Here is a 7,517-nt window from a genome sequence, read left to right on the forward strand (position 1 = left end):
CCCGCAGGCAAATTCTTAGTGCTCCTCAGTTCCCTTCCAACCCTCCCGCAGTTCCTCCCTACCTTATGTCTACATGTCTCCTCTTGATTAACCCCATTACCCCCCCCCTTCCTCTATTCTCTTCTCCCCCCCCCCCTTTCTACCTACCTCTCTCTACCTTAGTCTTTCCTTCTCTTTTCTTTTACTCAATGCAACCTACAAGTATTACATTATGTTGTGAACTCCGAGAACTGTTAACTAGAATCGTTTAATACACCAGAAGACGGCCTTTCTTCTCAGTTCTACCAGACCAGTACGCAGGAGCCTAGCTATGGGCGATAGCGACCGGACTGACTCCTTGTATATGTGAATCTGTAACCGTCTATTGATTTTGTTCATCTCATGTTGTTCACTGTCTGTCAGGTCACCTTGAGGCCAGGTGACAGATGCACACCGTAGGGATCAGGAGTGCACCGCAAGGTTGTGAACACTACGGCTGACTGCAGCGGACGGGAGTCAAGGTGATAAGGAAGGCAGGGCAGCCAGAACACCAAAACGGATCCCAACGGGGTTAGAGCGTAAGATTTCCTGGGGCGCGGAGTCTAAGAGCCAGCAGGTGTTCACCAGAGCCTCTAGTGGTGAGGATGGACTGGGCTGCAACTGACTCCAGGTCGCGACCCCCAGGGTCCCCCAGCTCACACCCACAGTAGGCAACAGGAGGATAGGGATAGTGAGGGATAAAGCCAAGGTCGGGGCCACAGAGCAGACAGGGATAGTCAGGGACACCCCAATAGGTCAGGATCCCAGGCAAACAGGGATAGTCAGGGACACGCCAAAGTCGGTAACAGAACAACAGAAGAGCACACGGCAAGTAACAGGAAGCCAAACACACAAAGGTTGATCAGCAGGGTTGGCCTGCAGTGCACAGGTTAATATAGAGTTCTCTGATAGGAGCTAGGGTGGAGCCATGCCAGAGAAGGGATTACAAATGCAGTCAGGTGAGGGTTGGCTGGTCTCTAGAGATGAACACATGGAGACAGGTAAACAGACAAACTCTATTGCATATCCATAACACTGTCTTTTTTATGAAAATGCTAATAAATATTTTTTCAACACTATTAATACTTTTTTTTTTAAATGTTGGGATTCTTTTACTCTGCTCTGCAATGTGTCTTAGCTGCCCTGATCACACTCTTGCATTTCCTATAGCATTCTTTGTAGTTTTGAAATGTCAATGATGATCCTTCAGCCTTAAAGGACTGAGTTTTCTTGGTATGTGCCTTTTTACATATTTAGCCACCCAGGTTTACCTGGTTTGTTGCCCACTGAAATGCGTTGAAAAATGTAGTTATTTAATATGTCTTTAACCACTTAAGTCCCGGACCATTTTGCAGGCCAAAGACTAGAGCACTTTTTGCGATTCGGCACTGTGTCGCTTTAACTGACAATTGCGCGGTTGTGCGACGTGGCTCCCAAACAAAATTGACGTCCTTGTTTTCCCACAAATAGAGATTTCTTTTGGTGGTATTTGATCACCCCTTCGGTTTTTATTTTTTGCGCTATAAACAATAAAAATTATTTTTTACATTTTGCTATAATAAATATCCCCCAAAAATATATTTTAAAAAAAAATTTTTTTCCTTACTTTAGGCCGATACGTATTCTTCTACATATTTTTGGTAAAAAAATCACAATAAGCGATTATTGATTGGTTTGCGCAAAAGTTATAGTGTTTACAAAATAGGAGATAGTTTTATGCCATTTTTATTAGTCATTTTTTTTTACTAGTAATGGTGGCGAACAGTGTTTTTTGAGTAAAGAGATTTGTGAATTGATACATATAACAAATTTAAAGGTATAGCGCCAACTCTACCTAGTGTTTTTTTTACAGAGACTGTGACATTATGGCGGACACATCAGACATTTTTTACACATTTTTGGGACAATTGTCATTTATATAGCAATCAGTGCTATACAAATGCACTGATTCCTGTGTAAATGACACTATCAGTGAAGGGGTTAACCACTAGGTGGCAGTGTAGAGGTTAAGTGAGCCCTGGGGAGTGTTTCTAACTATGAGGGGGCGTGGCTGTGTATGACACGTCACTGATCTCTGCTCCGATCACAGGGAGCAGAGATCAGTGACACTGTCACTAGGCAGAACTTGTTTACATTAGCATCTCCCCATTCTTCCTCCACCTGAGACGATTGCGGGTATCCCTGCGGCAATCACGTCCGCAGGACCCGCGATCGGATTCAAGGAGGTCCCGACCAGCGCACGCATGATGGCACAGTGGCATATTTAAAAGGGACGTACCTGTATGCCCATTTGCCTGTCCGTGCCATTCTGCCGACGTATAACGGCATGCACTGGTTGGCATGTGGTTAAAACACTACTACTTTTCTTCAGTGTTCTTTGTTGCAAGAATTTGATCCCATTTAGTGGCATGTAATATGGAATGCAGCTTGTTAGATTAACAGTATGCCTAGCCTCATCTGAGCAGACAGGGTAATTCCCTAGAGAACGCAGTGGCCTGTATTTGGCCATGATATTTTGAACCCTAGTGTCAAACTGGGCGTAAGGAATTGCCTTGAAAAAGGAGACTATACGCTCAAATACCCATGTTCACAGACATCAGGGAGAGATAGGCTGAACTATAAGAAGTGAGATGTGTTGCTTTAATGCCCTTATCTTTGGGGGGGGGGGGGGGGTTGCCTCCCTAGTATCCAACAGCATGCATAGGTATTTAGGTATTCTAGTTTTGTTTATGGAGTCAGACATGATTTAAGGTGGGTTAAATATTAGCAAAAACTCAAAAGAGTCTCCAGATTATCTGAATAATGATCTGCAGATTCATGCAGGACAGAGAAGTGGTCATTAATGTATGCCACAACTGAGGTGCCCCATACAGAGGCCAGGATCTTGGTAAAAGCCTGCCTTTACAGCTTTAAGTAGGCTCAAGATCAAGGCCACGACCTGGAAGTGAATTTCCCTGATTGCAAAATGCACAAATTACTGGTGCAAAGAGAAGACAGTTACATGGAAATAAGCATCTCCTCTGTCCACAAATTGCTGAAATTCTTTTCACAGCTTGCTCCTTTAAAAAATATGTCCAAATATCACCCAGTGCAATCCTCCACTGTGGGTACATAGATCACCCAAAGGGGATTGTTTTTTTTCTCAACAAAAGTGGAGTTACGCTCTGTCGAATATGCCCCATTTGACTTTTTACTTATTCTTTTACAATTTTTTTTTTTACAATTTACAATTGGTTCCAGTCCCAGAACAAGCCGACTTGCCCACACATGACCGGACTTTCTGGCGGACTAGGTCCACCGGTCTTCCCGACGGAGTTACGGCGGACTTCAAAATGAACGGACTTGCTCACACGGACATCTGTTCATTTTGAACGTGATGAGTTACGACGGGACTAGAAAAGGAAGTCAATCTCGCCGCTATAAAAGCGGCGAGATTGACACCTTGCAAGCCCTGTCACCTGGTATGGATTTTAAAGGGAAGCCCCTACGCCGAAAAAACAGCGTGGGGGTCCCCCCAAAATCCACACCAGACCCTTATCTGAGCCTGCAGCCCTGCCAGTCCGGAAAGGGGTTGGGGACAAGCGAGCGCCCCCCCTCCTGAGCCGTACTATGCCCTCAACATGGCGAGTGGGTGGGTGCCTTGCGGGCCCCCCCACCCCAAAGCACCGAAGCACCTTGTCCCCATGTTGATGAGGACAAGGGCCTCTTCCCGACAACCCTGGCCGCTGTTTGTCGGGGTCTGCGGGCGGGGGGCTTATCGGAATCTGGAAGCCCTCTTTAATAAGGAGCCCCCAGATCCCAGCCCCCCACCCTATGTGAATAAGTATGGGATACATTGTACCCCTACCCATTCACCTGGGGGAAAAAGTGTCAATAAAAAAACACACTAGACAGGTTTTTAAAGTAATTTATTAGGCAGCTCCGGAGGTCTTCTTTCGACTTCAGGGGTCTCTTCCGACTTCTCAGCGCTTTTTGGTTCTTCTCCCACTCTCCGGCCTCTTCTCCTGCTCTCCGATTCTTCTCCCAGGCTCCTCCGCTATCTTCTGCTCTTTTGCTAGTGGTGGCCCGGTTTTCTCCTTCGTAGTCTTCTTCTTCCTTCTTCTGTTCTTCCAATGTTGACACAACACTCTCTCCCTCTGTAATGCTGTGGATGCGGTGTGGTGATGTTATCCGGTGACCCCGCCCCTTATGATGGTGCAGTCCCAGCATGCCCCGGGTGGTGACGTCATAAGGGGAAGGGTCCCGGGGCATGCGGGGACTGTGCTGTTATAAGTCGCTGCGCACCATGTCCACTGCAATTTGTGCCCCGTTACCATTTCATAAGGGGGGGAGGCCGGGATCTAGGGGTCCCCTTGTTAAAGGGGGCTTCCAGATTCCGATAAGCCCCCCACCCGCAGATGCCCACAGCCACCAGGGAAGGGTTGTGGGGATGAGGCCCTTGTCCCCATCAACATGGGGACAAGGTGCTTTGGCTACCCCAAAGCACCCTTCCCATGTTGAGAGCATGTGGCCTGGTACGGTCAAGGGGGGGGGCGCTCTCTCATCCCCCCTCTTTTCCTGTGGCCTGCCAGGTTGCATCCTCGGATAAGGGTCTGGTATGGATTTTGAGGGGGACCCCCACGCCACTTTTTTTTTTAAATTTTGGCACAGGGTTCCCCTTAATATCAATACCAGACCTGATGGGCCTGGTATGGAATTTGGGGGGACCCCCATGCAATTTAAAAAAAAAAAATTGGTTCGGGGTTCCCCTTAATATTCATACCACACCCTTAATATTCATACCAGACCCAAAGGGCCTGGTAATGGACTGTGGGGTAATCCCATGCCATTTAGAGTACTTTTAAATTACTATTTTCCCTATAGAAATGTCATTTTGTGCAGGGACTGTTGTAAATACGGGAAACATGCTCCACTTTACAGGCATACTATAGACACCCCCCAGGTACGAAATGTAAAGGAATATTTCACTTTTATTGTTTCATATTAAGTATTATTAAAATCACTGCTCCCCAAAAAACTGCAGTTTTTAAAGCTTTTTTTTTGCATTGATACAGGTCCCCTGGGGCAGGACCCAGGTCCCCAAAATTTTTTTATGACAATACCATACATATAAGCCTTTAAAATTAGCACTTTTTGTTTCTCCCATAGACTTTTAAAGGGTGTTCCGCAGCTTTCAAATTTGCTGCGAACACCCCAAATTATTCGGCGAACACCTGATGTTCAAGTCGAACTTTCTTTTGACTGGAATATCGGGCTCATCCCTAGCCAGGACACCCTTAGGTAGATGCAATGTTGATTGGCAGACTCCAAAACTTCTATAGGTAGAGAGTTATACAGGTGAAGACCTCCAGCCGGACACCACTTCTGTATAGGTAGGACCCCTGTCTCCTATGGCAACAATCTTGTATCTGTTACTAACAATAAAGGTATTCAACTATCTGCAACACAAACAGTTCTCTTTACCCCACACTCACTCACTGTGGGTCTTCACTCAATGAGCTCCCAGTCTCTCTCACTAGACTTCAGATCTACTAGCCACTGGATCCCCTGAGCTCTTTCACTGTAGCACTCAGTATCTTCCTCAAGTGTCAACCCGCTTCACTGCTAGGTCAAGCTTCACCCCTGTTGACACATTAGGTCCCTGGCTTGGCACTCCACAAGCATCAACTGACTTGGCACTTGCTGATGCTTTCCCACTTCTTCACCGTCCCCGGCTGGCGAGAAGTCTGCTCTGGTACTGGCCTCAGCTTGCTCACAATGATCTCCGGTAGTAAGGCGGATGGAACCTTTGTGGTGACAGCTTCCTTTCTACCTCCGACCACGACTGGTTCCCCGGCTGGAGGAACCGTTACTTCTGGTTGACCTCCTAACAATTGACCAAGGCAAATATCACTTGGTAAATAAATTTAATAGCAACCCTGCCTAAACATCAGGGTGCTACACACATCTAGAGAGTGACATTTTTGCCCATTCTTATTTGTAAAATAGCTCAAGCTCTGTCAGATTTGATGGAGAGCATCTGTTAAAGCGGTTCTCCACCCTAAAGTGGAAGTTCCACTAATCTGATCCCTCCCCCCCTCCGGGTGCCACAATCGGCACCTTTCAGGGGGGAGGGGGTGCAGTTACCTGGATAATCCAGGTATCTGCGCCCACTTCCGGGACAGACCGCCGCAGACCGCCGCAGATGTCCCGCCCCCCCGTTGTGTTCTGGGAAACACACAGTTCCTAGGACACAGCGGGGACCAGCAGAGATGCGCAGCGCGACTCGCGCATGTGCCGTAGGGAACCAGGCAGTGAAGCCGCAACGCTTCATTTCCCGATTCCCTGACAGAGGATTGCGGCGGGGGCAGCAGAGAGACGAGCGATCGCTCGTCATCTGCCGCTGACATCGCTGGACCCTGGGACAGGTAAGTGTCAATTTATTCAAAGTCAGCAGCTGCAATATTTGTAGCTGCTGGCTTTTAATATTTTTTTTTAAGGCGCAGAACCGCTTTAACAGCAATTTTCAAGCCACAGATTCTCAATTGGATTTAGGTCTGGACTTTTAGTGGGCCGTTCTAACACATGAATCTTCTTTAATATAAACTATTCTATTATAGCTTTGGGGTCGTTGTCCTACTGGAAGGTGAACCTCTGCCCCAGTCTCAAGTCTTTTGCAGACTCTAAGCCAGGGATGTCCAAACTTTTTTCAAAGAGGGCCAGATTTGATGAACTGAACATGCGCGAGGGCCGACCATTTTGCCTGACATTCTTTGAACCACTAAAATTCGGTCTAAGCGTGTCCATCCGAGCACTAATACACGGCCCAACAAGAATTCTCTTGCCTTTGTGGCTGTGTGTGGTGAATAGATGAACTCAAGTGTATTATTTGGATACACCATATTTATTGACGTATAACACGCACCTTCACTTTAAGAGGGAAGCTTCAGGAAAAAAAACGTAAAATTTTAAATAAAGAACTGTGAAGCAAAACAAGGGTCAGTGTCTATCTGCAGACCCACAATTGCTAGGAATGCAGCGCTCACCATTGCTAGGAATGCAGCGCCCACCATTGCCAGGGAATTCACCCACCATTGCCAGGGAATTCACCCACCATTGCCGGGAATTCACTCACCATTGCCGGGAATTCACTCACCATTGCCGGGAATGCAGCCACCATTACCAGGGATTCACTCACCATTGTTGGGAATGCAGCCACCATTGCCAGGAATTTCACCCACCATTGCCAGGAATTTCACCCACCATTGCCAGGAATGCACCCACCATTGCCAGGGATTCACCCGCCAATGCCAGGAATTCACTCACCATTGCCGGGAATGCAGCCACCATTGCCGGGAATGCAGCCACCATTGCCAGGAATGCAGCCACCATTGCCAGGGATTCACCCACCATTGCCGGGAATGCAGCCACCATTGCTGGGAATGCAGCCACCATTGCCAGGAATGCAGCCACCATTGCCGGGAATTCAGCCACCATTGCCAGGGATTCACCCGCCATTG

The sequence above is a fragment of the Lithobates pipiens genome, unplaced genomic scaffold (assembly GCF_037356315.1).
Source record: "Lithobates pipiens isolate NorthernLeopardFrog02 unplaced genomic scaffold, aLitPip1_a1.2 Scaffold_13, whole genome shotgun sequence".
Taxonomy (NCBI): Eukaryota; Metazoa; Chordata; class Amphibia; order Anura; family Ranidae; genus Lithobates; species Lithobates pipiens.